Source organism: Myodes glareolus, chromosome 23 (assembly GCF_982192425.1).
Source record: "Myodes glareolus chromosome 23, mMyoGla1.1, whole genome shotgun sequence".
Lineage (NCBI taxonomy): Eukaryota > Metazoa > Chordata > Mammalia > Rodentia > Cricetidae > Myodes > Myodes glareolus.
In genome coordinates this window covers 48704322-48724086 of record NC_142048.1, presented here as the reverse complement: position 1 = coordinate 48724086, position 19765 = coordinate 48704322, and the positions used below count along the sequence as shown (strand labels likewise).

The following is a 19765-nucleotide window of genomic DNA, read 5'->3' as shown; positions in this document are numbered from 1 at the left end:
GCAGAACACTGCATTCATTATAAATTTAAAAAAAAACTATTTAAATTAAAAAAAAAAGTAAAAGAAATGGGCTGCAAAGATGGCTCTGTGGTCAAAAGAACTTACTATAGAAAGAAGCATGAGGATCAGAGTTCACATTATAGCACACAAACAATAAGCTTGGTGTCCACAGCACAATTGTAACCCTAGCTCTGAGGCTAGGAGCATTAGGGATTGCTGGCTTCCAGTCAAACTCAATAAAGAAAAAGAAAAATAAATATTAAGTCCCAGGTTTAGGGAGAGACTCTACCTTAAAAAGAATAGGCAGACCTCCACCAAAGAATGGATAAGGAAAATGTGGTACATTTACACAATGGAGTACTACATAGCAGAAAAAAATAACGACATCTTGAAGGCAAATGGATGGAGCTAGAAAACATTTTTGATTGAGGTAACCCAGACCTAGAAAGACAATTATCACGTGTACTCACTCATAAGTGGTTTTTAAACATAAAGCAAAGAAAACCAACCTACAAATCATAATCCCAGAGAAGCTAGACAACAATGAGGACCCTAAGAGAGACATACATAGATCTAATCTACATGGGAAGTAGAAAAAAGACAAGATCTCCTGAGTAAATTGGGAGCATGGGGACCTTGAGAGAGGGTTGAAGGGGAGGGGAGACGCAAGGAGGGGAGCAGAGAAAAATATAGAGCTCAATAAAAATCAATAAAATTTAAAAAAGGAAGAACAGGAAGAGAGGGAGGGTGAGAGGACACCTGGGCACCCTTTTCTCTATGGGCCTGCATACACTTACAGAGACAGACAGACACATATACAGATAAATAAATCTTTGAGAGTGTGTGTCAGGGGGAGGGACAGAGGAAAGAGAGGGAGGGAGGCAAGATGGATCACGACAGAACACCTGCTTATTCCCCAACACACATAGAAGAAGGGTGGGGGGCACATCTACATTTACAATGATTAAAAAAACAATGTTTTAGCAGGATGTGATAGTTCATGTTTGTAAACCTAAAAGGAGGATTGCAATTTTGAGGCCAGTGTGAGCTATATGCATAGCCCAACCCTATAACAAAGATACAGCCTCCCAGTTAGAAGCAGAATAATATCTACAATACCAATTGTGAAGAAGATAATGATAAAAAAAAAAAGTTTACAGCTATCTGCATATAGTATCTTTAGGGAAATAATACACAGGCTAGGTTGTAGGTGCCTCTCAGAGTTAATGCCACTGTTCATCATTTCGGCATCTTTGGAACGTCAGTCAGCATTTTCAGTAGGTAATAGTTTCAGTTCTCTCAAAAGAGCCATCCTGTAGTCTAAACCCTGGCTTACTCCCTAACAGTGTGAATGGAATTGTGGGCCAATTACTCAATCTCTTTCAGCTCCTGTTCAGCAATACCTACTGACCAAAAGGACTGCTCAAATGTAACATGACGGCCGGCTTATTGAGGTATCTGTTCCCGCCCGGTACCCCACAACCGGCAAGTCCCAGAATCAATCACACAGAGATCTCTATAAGTTATAAAGCTGATTGGCCCATTAGGTCAGGCTTCTTATTAGTCCTTGTAACTTATATTAATCCATTATCATTATCTATGTTAGCCATACGGCTTGGTACCTTTTCCAGCTGTCAGCTCACATGTTGCCTCTTTGGTGGTCTGCGCAGGAGTGGCGGAGGGACTTCCTCCTTCCTGGAATACTCCTGTTCTCATCGCCCCGCCTCTACTTCCTGTCTGGTTGATCCACCTATACTTCCTGCCTGGCCAATCAGCATTTTATTAAAATACATGATTGACAGAATACAGATAATTCTCCCGCACTCAAAGACTGTAAAACCTGGCTATCATTAAAGACTAAAATGCAGGCCAAGGTGAGAAAAAGGAGACATGAATGCACTATTGATAGGAAGTTTATTAGCTAGCCACTGCAGAAAAACTGTAGAGTCCTGAAAACACTCAAAAAAGAACTTTCAATATGACCCAGCAACTCCACTCCTTATCCAAGAAAGGAAATCGTTTACACCCAAAAGATATACATTTTTCACAACAGTTAAAATATGTCCTAGTATGTACCCAAATAATAAAGTAATCAACTCCACCCCTTCAGTAGATGGGCAAACAAAATATGTGTTGTACACACACACAATGGGATTTTATTTAGCAATAAACAAGCACAATTCTCTTTTATAGCAACATGGATGGAACTGGAGGTCAACATATTAAGTGAAATAAGTAAGACACAGAAAGACAAGTATCACAAGTATCCTTACCTGTGGAAACAGGCTCATCAAACTCTGGAGAAGAATGAACTGGAATAGTGATCACTAGATTAGAAGAGTAGGGTGGACTGAGGTGTGAGGGGCACCGGGGCCATGAGATGGCTCAGAAGTAAAGGCACTTGATGATGCCTGATCTGAGTTCAGTTTCTGAAAGGAGAGAACTGATTCCCACAAAGCTGTCTCTGGCCTTCACCCATGTGTCCTGGCACACATGTGCCTACACATATATCCACGGATAAATAAATGCAACTAGAAATCTATAAACAAGGAGCACCAAAGTTCAACTGTAGGTAAGTACCGAGGTTTTAAGCACATAGGTTAAAATAACCTATAATAGATTCCAAAATAGCTGTAAGAGTTAAGTAATTTCCAGTATATAAAATGATTGTTTAGAGAGAGAAATGTTTATTTGCCCTGACGTGATTAAACTGCACACACGTACTGGATCACGATAATGATGTACAAATGTTTTTTTAATAAAAGAATCCAAAATATGGGCTGGAGAACTGGCTCAGTGGTTAACCGGACTGGGTGTTTTCCAGAAATCCTGAGTTCAATTCCCAGCAACCATATGGTGGCTCACAATCATCCATAATGAGATCTGATGCCCTCTTCTGGCCTGCAGGCAGACATACAGGCAGAACACTATATACATAAATAAATCTTAAAAAAACAAAACTGAAATAGATTATGAAATATAACTATAACGATAAATACACACACACACACACACACACACACACACACACACACATACCATGACCTGCACAGCATACCGGGTGAAATGCCCTCCACTGAAATGAGAATGAATGTTTGGTTCTTAAAAATAGGATCTTGTGTGAATGTGTAAGTTAACATAAGATCATCACAGTAATTCTGAAGAGGAAAGAAACCAGTGGCATTGATGGTAGGGGCTGGAGACACTATGGGCTAGACGCAGACCCAGCCACTGCTATTCTAGGTCCACTACTGGCTCTATCAGGATGCACATGTGAGTTACCCAGGCTTTGATCCAGACAAAATTCATCAGAATCTCTGTAGAGGGAGACTACTAATATTAAATGCACTAGGCTGAGGAGATAAAACTTCCCAGGACTGCTGGGCAGTGGCGGGAGGCAGAGGCAGGCAGATCTCTGAGTTTGACACCAGCCTTGCTACAAAGCTAGTTCCAGGACAGGTTCCAAAACTACACAGAGAGATCCTGTCTCAAAAACCAAAACCAAACTAAACTTCCGTTCTTTTCCAGCTCTCCTCCCTCCTTCCCTCCATCCCTCCCCACCCTTTCCCCGTCTCTCTATTCTTCTCCCCTTCTCCCTTCCATTCCATAACCACTAAATAAATATCCAACCTCACTTTGAAAAAAAAAACAAAACTAAACTTCCTAGGGTCACACAACCAGTGAATGATATGATAAGGATTAGAACAAGCATCTCTGTCTTCTAGCCCATACTGTTTAAGAACACCATCTTTTAATTTCCCAAACAACCATGAAATAAATTAACACTAGCCTCATGGCAGACTTGTTTACTAGAACTTCTTGGTAATTAGAGAAAGAAACAAATTTGTAAGTATTTCTAGGAAACTCAAGTGACTCTAATGTGGAGCTGGATTTGGATTCAGGATTATTAACAATGAACTCAGCAAAGAATAAATACAATTTGAGAAAACCATTAACCATCGTTGATGATGTATACCCTTAAATAAAAGGCATCTTATTCTCTAGGTAGAAAAGGGGGAAGAGAATATAAACAAATTGAGGTACACCGATAAGAAGGCTCATGATATAAAATTGTATCTTAGGCTGCAAACTCTGGTAAAAAAAAATTCTGTTAAAGATTATACAGATGAGATTAAGGTAGTTGCCAACTAGAAAAAGAAGACTTACTCAGGTCATCCTTAATAATTGGTATTATTAGCAGTTGTGGGGGTATAAATTTTAGCACAATATTAAAAATCCAATTCAAGTGCTAGTTAGATGGCTCGGTGGTTAAGAGCACTGGCTGTTCTGCCTAAGCACTGGATTCTGAGAACCTGGGTTTCCGGCACCCATGTGGAGTCTGGGATCATTTGTAACTTCAGTTCTGGGGATTCAACATCCTCTTTTGTGCACCAGTACATTCGAAGGACCACAAATTTCATTTAAATGAAATCAACAAAGCTATAAAGACGGAAACAGATTGGTGGCTAGCACTGCAGGAAAGTGGAAAGATTGGGATTAATTGTTAAAAGGTTTGGGCTCTTCCTAAAGGGATGAGAACAGCCTAACCTGACTGGTGATTCTTATACCTATCTGTTCACATAGTAACTACCGACTAGATGCTTTATGTGTGTAAGTGGTTACTTTGGTTCAGTTTCAAGTTTTACTTTATCACAGAGAGAAGGCACAGTATAGTTCAGAGACAGGAACATGTAAGAGGGGCTCTATATCTCAGCAGCAGACAGAAGGCAGAGAGACAGGGTGTGCATGTTAAATGGGTGAATTGTAAAGGTGTATAGTGTGTGAACTTTAAATGACCTTTAAAAGATCAGTTATTGAAAACTATTAAGTGGGACTATGGAGATTTTTGTCTACTGGTCTCTAAAACTGAGGAACCTAAGCACTTAAAATCTCTCCCAGAGTACCAATCAACCAGATCAAGTTATCAGTTCATTGTTTGAAACAAGAGCTTGATAAATTGAAACTATAAACATTAATTATCATTTCAAAGTTGGAGGAAACAAGCTGATGACAAACCACAAAGTGAAGACTTCATCACTGAGAATCCAGTTCAACCTCTGCATTTTATATGCTCTAGGGTTAAATATTAACTAAGACAAATCACACAACAGAAGCAGGACTATACCTTACATTTCCTTTTGGATGAGTTAACTTCAGACCTATCAAATGCTCATTTCTGATGTGATGGCAAACATGAGTCCCAAACATAGCTGGGCTGATTTCAACTGTTTTTAGTAGTGAAATGGAAGAATGGCCTGCATGGGATGCTACAGCTCAGCAGGAAGTGTTTCTCCAGATACGGAGAAGAATTGTGGCTAAGGTAAAGTGAACCTAAAGAATCACCAATATACATACATTTGAAATGTGCTCTGGGTAAAATAAATTATTCAAGGTAGAGTCAGATTACAATAGGCAAAAGTTGACTCAGTTCACTAGAAAGAGTGGGGCTGAGTTTTAAGGTCTTGTTCGTCCCCCAAACCCCAAAGTCATTCTCAACTCACCAGAGTTAGCACTGGATAAAAAGTAACATGGTATATCAAGTTCACTCCAAAAAAATAAAGGTCTCCTAAAACTAGGGAAAATCAAGTATCTTGATATACAGTACCACACACTTAAGAAAGGACAGCATGTAGGCTGGAGAGATGTCTCAGCTGTGAAGAGCACTTGTCCTTGCAAGGATCCAGGATTGCTTTTAGGAATTCAATGTTCACAAACATCTGTAACCCCAGTTGCAGGGGATCAGATGCCTCTTCTAGCCTTTGCAGGCACTGCATGCACATGGTGCTCACAATACTGAAGGTAACACACATACATTCTAAAACCAGAAAGAAAGGGAGGGAGAGAGGAAGTGGCTGGAGAGATGGCTCAGTGGTTCAGAGCACCGACTCCTGCAGAATGACAGACCTGGTTCCCAGCACCCACCTGGTCTGTACATGTGTACATATGGTTATAACTCTAGTTCTGGGCTGCAGAATGGCAGACTTGGTTCCCAGCACCCACCTGGTCTGTACATGTATACGTATGGTTATAACTCTAGTTCTGGGCTGTGGGGGTGAGGGGATGTCCAACACTGCCTTTAGGCTTCAAATGGCACACTCACACACATAAAAATAAGTCTTAAAATTAAAAAAAAAAAAAAAGGCCATGTGGGGTCAAGCAAGATAGCTTGGTAAGAGCACCTGCTATGAAAGCCAAACGGGCCTAAATTCAAATCAACACATGTAGAGAAAAAAAGTTCAGTAGTAGTCCTTCCATGTTTCAGGTAAGCACTGGTAGCTCACACCTTTAATCCCAACACTCGGGAAGCAGAGACAGCTGAATCTCTGAGTTTGAGGCCAGTCTGGTCTATAAGAGCGAGTTCCAGGACAGGCTTCATTGCTACTGAGAAACCCCGTCTCGAAAAACCAAAAAGCAGAACAAAACAATAAAAAAACCAAAATCAAGTTAAGACTGTTGAATTTTTGTGCAAAAAGGCTTTTTTAAATGCCAATAATAGGGCAAGTGAGATAGCTCTGGGTATAAAGGTGCTTGTCACTAAGCCTAATGACCTGGGTTCAATTCCTTGGAAACAGCCGGGAATATTGACAGACACCTTTAATCCCAGAACTGGAGGTAGAAGGCAGTAGTTCTCTTTGACTTTGAGGTCAGCATGGTCTACAAAGTAAGTTCCAGGCCACAGAGCTACACACTGAAACCCTGTATCAAGAGACTGAATTGACAAGCTGTTCCTCTGACTTCTACCCTCACACCATAGAACACACAGAAGTTACTATGTGTACATGTATACACACACACACATACACACACTAATAAACATTTTAAATGTCAGTAAATTAGTGGTGATATAATTAGTGGTGATGCCATTTGGATACTTAGGATATATATATGAATGGCAATCATGAAAAGGTTTTCCATATTATGTTAAAGAAATGCAAATTAGTAATTATTAGATCCATTTCACATTCATGAGTATGTGTCAAACTAAAAAGTCAGCTTTAGCAAGTAGTATGGGATGTACAATTACTGCATCTTCTTGTACTCCTAGTGCAAATATAAAATGAACAGCTAATTTAGAAAAGGGTTTGTTTAAACATGATAGGATCTTTAAGTTAGCACAAGATACCTCAAGACCAAGTTCTAAGCACAAAGGAGATTTATTTGCCCCAGAGGGACAAAGGATTGCCTCTGGATATAGAAGAGACAGATGTGGACCATAGGCAAATGACAGTTTATAAAGGGAAAGGGGAAACCCAACGTTAGGATCCTTGGTTAATTTTGATTGGGCATGTTAGTTAGGGCCACAAAAAAAGGGACTTTTGATTGTTGGATTTCAACACTTTCAATAGCTTGGGCCTTGGTAATTAGCCTCAGGAGGAGGAAGTGGCCAAATAAGGGAATAGACCCTGGTGACTAGCCTTAGGAATGTTATCTGTAATCTAACCCTTTAGAAGGTAGAGGGAATGGTGAGAAGGACAAGGCAAACACTATTGGCACCATGTTTGGCATTCCTGGGCCTACTAAAGCCCTTTAAAACTCACTGTGATGGTTGATGCTTTGTTCAAGGCCAATTCAAAAAAGAGAAAAAGCTGGAAGCAGTGGCTCAGAGCTGAATCCTCAACACTTGCGAGGCTGAGCCAGGAAGGTCATGGGTTTGAAGCCAGCCTGGGCTACAGTAGTGAGTTTCAGAACAGTCTGAACTAGAGAAATTTTGTTTCAAAGATTAGCACAGCAGCTGGGTTTGGTAGTGTTTATCTTTAATACCAGAACTCAGAAGGCAGAAGCACATAGATTTCTGAGTTTGAGGCTAACCTGGTCTACAGTGAGGTTCAGGTCAGCCAGAACTACATAGCTAAACTCTGTCTCAATAAATACATAAAGTTAAAGGGTGACGGACAGAGCTCAGTAATAGAAAGCCTTCCCAGAACACACAAGGACTGAGGTTCTACTTTGGCACTCACACACATACACTGAGGGACAGGTATATGAATCACTGTCCTCTTAGGGGAGATACCACAAGCATTGCAATCCCAGAACTTAGGAGGTAGAAGACTGAAAGGACAGCCAGAGTTACATGGAGACTTTGAACCAAGCCTGCATTAAACTATCTCAAAGACTCAAGAGGTGGGGATGTGGTTCAGTGGTGGAGCAGGAATCTAGCAATGTGCAAGGTCCTAGGCACAATCTCCAACACTGTAAGTAAATAAACATACAAGGTTAATGTTTAAAAACGATTTTTAAAAATTTAATGCATTTTGCGTTTGTCTATGTGGGGGTCAAAGCATAACTTGCAGGAGTCGGTGCTCTTCTTTCACCATGTGTGTCCTAGGGACCAAACTTGGGCTGCCAATCTTAGTTGCAAGTACCTTTACCCAGTGAGCAATCTCACCAGCCCAAGTTTTTAAAAATTTTTAGTTGACAACTGTATATGCAGGGTTCAGTGGGATCCTTCCTTCCTTCCTTCCTTCCTTCCTTCCTTCCTTCCTTCCTTCCTTCCTTCTTTCTTTCTTGTTCTGGTTTTTCAAGACAGGGTTTCTCTGTGTAGTTTTGGAGCCTGTCCTGGAACTCACTCTGTAGACCAGGCTGGCCTTGAATTCATAGAAATCTACCTGCCTCTGTCTCCCAAGTGTGCTGGGATTAAAGTGTGCACCACCACTGCCCAGACTCAGTTTAATAGGTGCTGTGTAATCACTAAAGCAAACTAACTAGCATATCATTTTTACATTCTTATAAAGCCAACTACTATAAAAATGAAAATTGTACATAGCCTTATATTTTAATAAATAGTACTGATCTAAAACTTTTAAAGGTAAACTCTGAAAATAATATATTTTCAACTGATAAAAGATAAAAAGATAAAAGTATTTTTCTCTATCATCAGAGATGGAAAAGTGGGACAAGCCCATACGATCAGGAGTGAATTCCCACTTATGAAACACCAAGCTATTTACACAGCTGGACAATGGGTTTTGCTTTGATCTGATTTTAACTGTACCCTGGATCTTTCTTTTGAAATGAGAACGTACATACGTTTTTCATTCTACAGGACACAGTTTAAGAGAGTATGGATTTTTAAAAAAACCTTGGACTTTTAAAGTGCTGAAAACTTTTGCCAAGCAAAGTTTCAGTCAGGAGGCAGAGGCAGGTGGATCTCTGAGTTCATGGGCAGCCTGGTCTACAGAGCGAGTTTCAGGACAGCATGATGATGTTCTCAAGCTGTAGGTTATGCCCCTTTGAAGGAGCTAAAAAAAATCCTTTCATGGGGTCGCCTAAGATATTTCACATTACAATTCATAATTAGCAAATTATAGTTATAAAGTAGCAACAAAAATAATTTTGTTTGGGGGTCACCACAACATGAGGAAGGTTGAGAACCACTTCAGACCCTATCTTAAAGTTTTAAAGACTGCAGCACGTCTAAAGTTATGCCATTTTATACTGTTACAGTAACATGAGGTCTTGAGGATAAACAAGAAAGGAAAAACTATGGTATAACAGTGATGTGTCTGTGTCAAATTGACAAGAGGTCAATTGTGCTGGTTAGTTTTTGTAACCTGACACAAATTAAGTTACCTGGAAAGCGGGGAGCGGTGGCACACACCTTTAATCCCAGCACTCTAGAGGCAGAGACAGCCAGATCCCTGAGTATGAAGCTAGTCTGGTCTATAGAGTGAGTTCAAAGACAGTCAGGGCTACATAGAGAAACCCTATTTCAAAAACGAATTTACCTTGGGATAAGAAACCTCAACAGAGGAGTTATCTCCATCAGACTACCCTGTGGGCATGTATGTGGAGCACTTTACTAATAATTGATGTGACAGAGTCCAGTCCAATGAGCAAGCCAATAAGCAGATTTCCTCCATGGTTCCTGTCCTGACCTCCCTCAACGATCAACAATGATTGGGCTGTGTAAGTCATATAGAACCTTTCCTCTCAGAGTTGCTTTTGGTTACCCTGTCTATTAGTTACTTTTCTATTGCTGTGATAAAACACTTTGACCCAGGAACTTATAGAAGGATGGGTTTATTTGGGGCTATGGTTATAGAGGAATATAAGCCCATGAGGGCAGAGCAGAGAACAGGTGTGACAGCTGCCACAGGATGCTGAAGGGTCATATCTTAAATCACAAGCAAGCAGCAGAGTAGGAATTTAAGTGAAAATAGTATTTGACTTTTGAAACTTCAAAGCCACACCTTCTAAGCATCCCCAAACAATGTCACCAACTGGGGACCAAGCATTCAAATGCTGTTTGATGGATAGCTCATTTAAAGCACATGGTGGAATAGAAAGCAAATCTGCACACCATGTCAACTAGATGTAGCTGTTTCCCACTAAACTCCGTCTGTACAACAATTACTGTATTGGTTACAAACCCACAACTGGCCATCCTGAAAGCAAATTTACAACCATGTACAAAATACACACAGACCACACTCACGTCTAAATCTAAAGTATTCTACAGTCTAGGGGTATGCTTGTTCAGAACACTCCTTAGAGAACACCCCCACAGTAAGTGTGAAAACTGATACACAAGTAAAATTATAGCCATGCACATGTGCTACTTTTTGTCACAGAGACCAAAATAATTGAGTAAGTCAAGGGGAAATTTTTTTATTTGGCTCAGCTCCAGAGTCTAAGATTGCCTAGCTCCACAGGCTTGGACAAAACATGGCAGCAAGATGTGTAATGGACTCAGCAGTTCACTTCATGGCAGACAGGAAGAAGACACAGTTCTGAAGGGCACACATAGTTCCTGTGATTTACTTCTTGCAGCTCGACATTCCTCACCTTTCACCACTGTTCAGCATTACCATCATAAGAATCTACAAAAGGACTAAAAGATTCACTAACCAGAGTCTTTATAATCTAGAAACAGGATTAGATATCTATGGTGTGCTTTGCTAATCTCCTAAACATTTCTCAATCCAGTGATGTGAACAATTAAGACTAGCCATCACACAAGATGGAAGGGAGATGGGAAAGAAGTAGGCTATCTAATTTAGTAGAAAGATGGACTATAATCAATACTCAGTTTTGCCATATGCTGTCAATGGATGGAATGGGATTCAAGTAACTCAGTTATTTTACTTCTCATTTGGCTTACCAGTTTAACTTGCACAGACAATCTCATTAATCAATCCTTAGTCCCCTTGTAAAAAATGCGAGCCCTGAACCAAACAACATACAGATTCACTTAATGAGTTGTCCCATTTATAGAATCCTGTTTAAAGACAGGTATCTCATGCAAGAAGTCTTGGTAATAGTTCTTCTGCTTGTACGTGCCTCACCTCCTTATAAAAAAACAAACAAACCACAACCAAAACAAACAAACTAAAAACCCTCAACACATTTGAAGAAAGTCCTTTAACTGAGCATTTGAACTATGCAGGCTGCCTTGTAACATTCATGCATTCCTATTTGCAATAATGTTTTGGGGGAAAATTAACTGTTACAGCACTGCATAAGGGCATTTTGGTCAATAACAAACTGTCTAAAAGACAATGGTCCCCTAAGATTTCACTACTGATAGACACTTTAACCATTTTATTTTGTGTGAATGTCCTCTATGTCCTAATAACAAACTTCCTAGCAATGTACAATGTGTTTCAGAACAGTATCTCTGTACATGACTGTTTTGAAAATTTACTGATCTTTCTTATAAGGAATTTAATAGTATAAAGTTTGCTAGGCAATGCATATTGTTTTATCAAAACAAAACCTAACCCACCTAGATTTTTATGTTAATAGCATGAAAGGGCTTATGGGAAGACACTATTGTCCTCTCAGTCATCAAGACTTAAGGAGCCCAACACTGGGGTGGGGGGGTTAAGGCAAGAGGGTCAGCCAGGTCTACAAAGGAAGACCTTCTCATCACGTCCACCCCCTCCCAAGAGAAAAAGGAAAACACCAAGAGTGTACCTCCAATCAGTCTAATTTCCATTAATAAGCTTCCCAGCTGCACTGGGGATCAAACCCAGGGACTCAAACATACTGAGTGCTCTGCCACTTGAGTTGCATCCCTAAGTGTATTCTCCTTCATGAATTTATTAAATAGCAGTGAATGTTATTTAAAATCTTATAGCTTATTCTTATTACCAACCATTTTAAGTTAGTATTTTCTGAAGTCTTCTAAACGCTATAATCAGAACTTGTCCTTTGTTTCCCATTTGCTTTTAAAATAATTTAAAGCATATGGTCATTGCATTACTCTGACTTCACTGGGAAAGCTCATGCTAACCCATCTAAACCTTTCAGAATTATGAGTTTTCAAGGCAACCTAAAAGAGGCACCTCACTGTAGCAAAGAGAGACCTAAAGCAGAGTTGGGAAAATGGGATTTTCTTCCTGGTCTCAACATGGCCTCTAAGAACTACTGCTCTGGACAAGGCAACAAACCTCTCGAAACCTGAAGGCTTGCTAAAGAAAAAAGAAAAGAAAAATGAAGACACTGAACAAGACGATCTACAAGTTCTCATTCATGTATATGCATACTGAAACCAGAAATCAGGTCTTTTCTTGAGTCATTTTTCATTTAAAAACATCTTAAAAAATTGTTTCATTATGTTATGTGTGTGTTTTGCCTTCATGTAGGCCTGTGCATACCTGGTGCCTGAGGCCAAAGAGGGTGCTAGATTCCCCAGAACTAGAACTATGGACAGTTGTGAGCCATCACATGGATGCTGGGAATCATATCTAGGTCCTCTGTAAGAGCAGCCTGTGCTCTAGAGCGCTAAGCCATCTTCTCCAGCTGTTTTATTTTTAATAGTGTAATCGTATGTGTCTGTGTGTGGCTATGTGCATGTGAGGCTACTGGATCCCCTAGAGTTAGGAGTTACAAATAACTGGAAAATACCACACAGTACAGGGAACCAAACCCAGGTCCTCTGCGAGAGTAGCAGGCTCTCCTAATTGAGGAGCCATCTCTCAAGCCCTTCCACGTTACTGAGTCAGGGTCTATCACTGAACCTGGATCTTACCAAATGGTCTGCAGGGTCTTCTTATCTCTGCCTCTCAGCAGTGAGATTACAGATGAGCACCACATCTGTCTTTTTACATGGATGCTGGGGAACTGAACGCAGATCCTCTTTGTTCGCGTAGCACTTTACCCACCAAATTATCTCCTCCGCTCAAGGAAGAACTTTTAATAGGTTATCTTCCAATAAAAATATATTACGGTTTCATGCAATGCTACAATATTGACTTCGAAACCTTCTTTTGCAATGTACAGCTCATCGTCTATCAAAAACTTCTCTGGGGATAGAGATTTATAGTTCACTGGTGATAAAGACAAAAAAAAAAAACCCAACCAGCCGAGCGGTGGTGGCTCACACCTTTAGCCCAGCACTCGGGAGGCAGAGGCAGGAGGATCTTTGTGAGTTCGAGGCCAGCCTGGTCTACAAGAGCTAGTTCCAGGACAGGCTACAAAGCTACAGAGAAAACCTGTCTCAAAACAAAACAAAACAAAACCAACCCTACCCTACCCATCCATACACAAGAGCTAAAAAATTTTTTTCTTTCTGAGACATAGCAGAAAAAAAAATGGAGATGAGACTAAATAATGGGCCTATGTTAGCTAGAAATACTATGTTGGTACATCTGAAATTCTCCAAAATATAGAACTAAAACGAAAAGTTACTCTCTGAAAGAGAAAAGAACATTCAGCGAGCAAGAGTACAGAAATTTTGCTCACAGTCTTGCACTTCTGTTTAAGTGATTTCAATGCCCATTCTTATGGGGTTGCAATGCAATCTCCTAGAGGTTCTTAAAGTTCTGCTAAAATTAAGGAAAACGAACTCCATCCCAAAGTTCTTCAAATGCTCTCATGGCTGTCTACTGATAATAAGCACGAAGAGTTGAGTACGGGACGGAACCATTTCATATAGATTTCCTATAACTTCTGGGCCACCATCCAAATGACAAGTGACATCCAAATAAGAAGGAAAATGAATAAACAGGTGAATGTTTCGGGCAAGAGGATGCTGCCACCGGGGGAAGGGAAGGGAAGGGAAGCAAGGGGGAGGTAGTGGAGACTGGGGTGTGAACCGGGCTGGGAAAGAGGCGGACGCGGAGGCTCAATAAAGCGAATAGACGAGCGGAGGGCTGCCCCTCGGATGGAGAGACAGACCTGAAAAAGAAAAATGTGAGCCCAGCGGGGGGAAAGGGTGCATTCCAGGGGGAACCACCGGTGGAGGCGTCTCCACGTGATCTAACGCCCGGTTCTCAGTCACGCTCCTCAGCTGAGGGCCTGGCAAGGCCGAGGCGGCCTGCGGGAGAAGCGTGGTCAGTGGAAAGAGAAGCCGGCTGAGGGGAGGAGAGAGAAGGGCCGGCTGAGGAGGACAGGGGAGCGGGAAGGAGCTCGCACCGCCCGGCAGCGGCCGCCCTACCGGCCGGACCCTCAGCGGCGCCCGACCCCGCGCCCCACGCCCGGCCGGGGCCAGGGGCGTCCGTCAGGAACAGGTCTCTCCAACTCACCGGCCGTGAGGCTCGGCTGCAGTCCTCGCCGCCTGCCGCTCCCGCCCTGCCCTGCCCGCCGCCGGCCCAGGCCTACGTAAGAGCGTGCGCACGCCCGCCTTTGTCTACGCCGCTGGACGTGGCCTCCTAGTGCCCCGCCCACTCCGGCGTCAACCTCACTCACGCTTGCGCCCTTCTAGAGAGGGGCGGGGACGGGGTGCAGGCGATGCCCGCCTCCCAGGGCTGCCTATTGGCCGGTGAGGAGGCCGTGCCCCGCCCCGCCCCTGGCACGGAGAAGCGCTGGGCACCCGAGGTGTGAGCAAAGGTTGCCCTCTGGCCCGCCAGGTTTCCAGTTCGGGCATCGTCCCGAGGGGAGAGGGAATGAGGCCGGAAGAGCAAGGTTTGTTTACTGAACCGTTGTGGGACTTCATGTCCACTGAGATTCGAATCTGGCTGGTCACGTAAATGTTAGTTGCTATCCCAGCGCCGCCTGACCTGCCTGTGCTGCTCTTGGTACACTGAAAAAGAAAGACCAGGGGTTGGCTGGTTGACCAGCTGCAGTTTTCCAACTCAGCCTCAGTTCTAACTAATCCCTCGTCAGACTTGAAACTTCCAATTCAGACTTGTTTCCCCGACGTGGGTCTTAGAAGAGGAAGAGAAGAAAGAAGGCGGAGGTGGAGTTTTTTTTATTTGTATGGAGACATCGTCCTGTAGTACAAGCTTGCCTCAAACGCTGAGGTGGCACATGACGTTGAACTTCTGGACCTGCTGATTTCACCTCCCAAGTGCTGGGAATAAACTATTTCCCAAGTTTTATAAGGTGTTGGGAACGGAACTCGGGGCCTCAAGCATGCTAAAACAAGCTCTCGACCAAGTGAGCTACATCCCCAGCCTCCGAGTTTCTTGCTTTATTTAATTCCTACTGTACAGAGCTCTTTCCCTAATTCAGGACTTAAACCTTTCCACTTTTTAGTTTCTTCTTGCCAAAAAATTTTTTACACAACTCCAGGTATGTAAGTATATAACACAGGTATACAAGATATATTTACTGATAATTATAAATTTACTTAATTATTTTGCTATGTAGAAAATAATAGTTTTATTGGTATTTATGAAAGCAAGTTTATATATTACAGAGATGGATTGCTTGCCATTTTTTTAATATAAAGAAATCGGCTAAATATTTGATACCAGAGTTTCAGTTTTCGAGACTGGGTTTCTCTGTGTAGATTTTGGAGCCTGTACTAAAAAGCATTTCAAATGTACTCTGGGCAGTGTGGCCTAGCAGTGAGATACAAATGTGAGATTTAAAGTTTAATAGTGAGCAACATCTTTTTAAAAATCCTTTTCAGTGCTGGGAAGGTGGCTAAGTAAAAGAGGCTAAGCACTGGTAAAGTGCTTGCTAAGCGTGAGACCTGAATTCAGATCCCCAGCATCCACGGAAAAGCGAGGGTGGGACCTGGTACAGTGAAGGAGCCAAGATAGGCAGATCCTGGGGTGAGGCCTGCTGACAAGCCAGCCTAGCGAAACACTGACCTGTCTTCAAAAACATGTGGACAGTACCAGAAGTTGACCTTTCTGGGCTCCACATATGCAAGCATCTACAAACCACTGGTCCAACCTGAGAGGCATATAATTGATGATATTCAGGAAGGCAGGATATCTTTGCTACAGATTTTTCAGGCAATTTCTGGGAACAGAAAACAGGCTCTACCTACTCAACGTAGTATATATTCAGACCTTAAGCCTGGCCACTGCTAGATAAACCTAAAATATCTTATATGAACAGAACATTATGTCAACAGCCTTCAGAGCAAATGGTGTTTATTGTGTAGGAGTTCTTTTTCTGATTTATTATTTGTGTGTATATGTGTTTGTGCAAGTGCCTGAAGAGGCCAAAGAGGGACAGGCTCCCCTGGCTGGAGTTACAGACAGCTGGAGCCACTCAACCCAAGCACTGGGAACTGAGCTCAGGTCCTCTGAAAGAGTAGGAACCACACTGTGATGAGATAGTAACCTCAACCCCCTCTCAAATCCTATATAAGAATAATGAGAAAAACAATGACTGCAGTTCCTCTTTGAGAAGCTCACAGCTATGTTTCCCAAGTGTCTTGCTTCCTTCTGAGTTTTTTCTTCTCCTAGTCCTTGGGCTTAAGCCTATATGAAACATCGTTGGTATGGACTGGGGAGATGGCTCAGTAGGTGAGTAAATCGCTTGTCATGCAAGCGTGAAGACCCAAGCTGTGATCCATAGAACTCACATAAAGCCGGGTCCAGTAGTGCATGCCTGTCTGCAGCCTGAGAATCTACGGAAGCTCACGGGCCAGCTAACCTGGTGCATAAAGTAGTGATGAGATCCTGTCTTAAACAGGGTAGACAGTAAGGATTGACACCCAGCGTTGTCCTTTGACCACTATACTCCTGCACACATGTAAACACAAACATCGTTAACATACACACAGATATTAAATCAAGATATAGCGGTTTGACTGAGAAATGTTCTCCATAAGCTTATGTGTTTGAGTATCTGTTCTTCACTTGGTCACATTTTAAGGAGGTTATAGAACCTTTTGGAGGTAGAGGCTTATTGGAGGAAGTACGTCACTGGGGTCAGGCTTTGAGAGTTTAGAGCTCCATTCCACTTCTGGTTCCCTCTATGTTTAGAGTTCATGGTTGAAGGTGTAATCTTTTAGGGGCTGGGAAGATGGCTCACTGGGTAAGAGCATTGGGTGCTCTTGCAAAGGACGTGAGTTCAATCCCCAGCACCCACATGGTGGCTCACAGCCATCTGTAGCTCCAGTTCTTCTGACTTCCATGGGTACGTGGCACACATGCATAATGCGGGCAGAACAACTGTACCTGTAAAACAAAATAAATCTATCAGAAAAGATGATTTACCAGATTCTTGCTCCTCCTGCCATTCCTCTCCACATGACAGACTTCCTCCCTCTGGAATCCTAAGACACAACTTCTGGAAGTTGCTTTTTAACCATCCTGTTCTATCACAGCATCAGAAAGTACTATAGAATCGAATCTTCAACTGTGCATCTGAAACTGGCTGGTCCTGAAATTCTTTCCCACTTTAGAGCCTGATTTGGCCTTAGTTGAGGGGGCTATCCCTCAAGTGAGGGAAGTTATGGAGAGCTGAGCCTCTTGTGCCTGTACCCTAAAATACTGACATATCACACTTAAAAAAAATGCATCAATAGCCAGGTGGTGGTGATCCACGTCTTTAATCCCAACACTTGAGAGGTGGTGCTAGGTGGATCTCAGCCAGTTAAAGGCCAGCCTCGTCTACAGAGCGAGTTCCAAGACAGCCAGAAGTGTTACACAGAGAAATTCAATTCTGTCTAAAAACAAAACAAAACAAAATCAAAATAACAACAAACACCATCAAACCACTGAAAACTGTGTATGGGGAAGTGTTTAAAGGACTCCTATATTGAGGCAGGCAGATGCTTTTTCCATGCCTATAAGGGAGTAAGAGGGAAAAGAATGTTTAAACATGAACATAGGGGCCTACGGACTAATTAGGGTCTGCACATTCTGGTAGTCTTTTAAATAACTAATGTCTTCTGCTTCCTCCATTTAAAAGCTAATGGAAAGGATGCCATTTTTAGAATCTTCCTGAAGTGGAAATTTGCTGTCCCTTTGAGTCAGGAACATGCATATTTAAAATCTCTCTCTATAAAAGAAATACTCTCTCTACATAGGCAACCTTCACAATAAATTTTGTTAATTGTCCTGGAATTCTTGACTTTAAGATGGCCAGACTTCAACTAGACTCGCAGACGAGAAGTTCCTTTTCCTTCCTATGTCCTGTCAATTTCCCTCTATCATGCTGCAGGCCAAGGTCAGGAATTAGTCACTGATGTTGACTACCATTGCATGATTTTTTTTTCTGTTCACCAATACCAAGCCAAGCCTCTGGTTCAGCATACCCTGCCGTTATTAACACTGTAGACTGAAGGAATAACTATCAAAATTCATACCAGGATTTGTGTCTTTTAAAAAGATTTATTCTTATTATTTTTAACTGTGGATGGGTGAGTGCATAAAAGTGCAGGTGTCCAAGGAGGCCAGAGGTGTCAGTTACCCCTGGAGTTGGAATTATAGGTAGCTGTGAGCCACCTTACGTGGCTGCTGGGATCTAAACCCTGGTTCGCTGAAAGAACAGTAAATGCTTTGAATCACTGAACCATTTCTCCAGCTCCATGGGATTTGGTGGTTTTAGCCTACATACCTAAACTGTTTGTTAAGGCTTGGATTTTAAATGTCCCCCGAGAACTGCTTATTGAAACATAGTGGCCATGCTCTTTTAGCAGAATAATAGATTTTCGTTTAGACCCATGACCTTTCTAGTCTTGACACCTAATGACATAGTGTTATCCTCTCAGATTAGTGCCTTTCTCAGTCCACATCAGAAAAGCAGCTTGTTACACCGTCTGGGAATTAACAGAGACCTAGTTAGGCAGTGTTCAGAGAATGAAAGACTTCAAAGAACTCAGTTCTAAATGGGTCATCTTCATCAAACCCGTTCCCTCAAGGCTCAGGGATCCATGTTGATGAGGAGACAGAAGACTGTAAGAGCTAGAGATGGTGGGTGACTCCAAAGAAACAGTGTCTTTCAGTCACGACAAGACTGACACACATATGAATTCACAGAGACTGTGACAGCATGCACAGGACCAGCAATGGTTCAAATCAGGCAAAATTCTAGTATGGAGAAGAACTGGACCCCTACCAAGAAGCTAACTGATACACACTAGTAAGAGGAAGTCAGTTTTCTCTGTTGTAGGACAATCCTCTTGTATACTGTAAAGATCTGTCACTCGAATTGGTTTAATAAAACGTTGATTGGCTAGTAGGGGCAGGAAGTTTAGGCAGGGTGGCTAAACTAAGGATGATGGGAAGGAGAGGGGCAGAGTGGTACTTCCACATGACAGAGCATAAATAAGGAATATGGGTTAACTTAAAATGTAAGAGCTAGTTAGTATGAGCCTGAGCTATTGGCCAAGCATTTATAATTAATATAAGCCTCTGTGTGGAAATTTGGGAAGTGGCTGCTGGGTTATTGGGAATGGGTGGTCAGGACAAGAAACATCTGCTTATATTTCTCCAGTGGAGTCTCACTGAGTATATTAACCACACCTCAGGGCAGACCCAGTGTCCAGGAGTAGATGACTAACACAAAATCAACTCCATGTTTTGTTTTGTTTTTTAACTTTTTGTTTGTTCTTTTATTTGAACATTTTTTGTATTATTGGTCTTTTGTTTGGTTGATTTTTATTTTTGTGGGTCCTTTTAGAGAGAGAAAG

The 19765-nt window shown here is 42.0% G+C and overlaps 1 protein-coding gene across 3 annotated transcripts in view; it reads right to left on the bottom strand.

The window, feature by feature from the left end:
- The window catches only part of Gpat4 (glycerol-3-phosphate acyltransferase 4), a 40502-nt gene extending 25892 nt beyond the window's left edge, over positions 1 to 14610 (bottom strand). Inside the window, exon 1 of one of the 3 annotated variants that reach the window (XM_048456371.3) lies at positions 14469 to 14610. The gene's annotated coding sequence lies outside the window, so the exon portion shown is untranslated. Of the gene's footprint in view, positions 1 to 12973; positions 13197 to 14468 lie in introns of those variants that run through there. The other 2 variants (XM_048456372.3, XM_048456373.3) reach the window with 2 other exon arrangements.
- Between the last annotated feature and the right edge of the window lie 5155 nt (positions 14611 to 19765).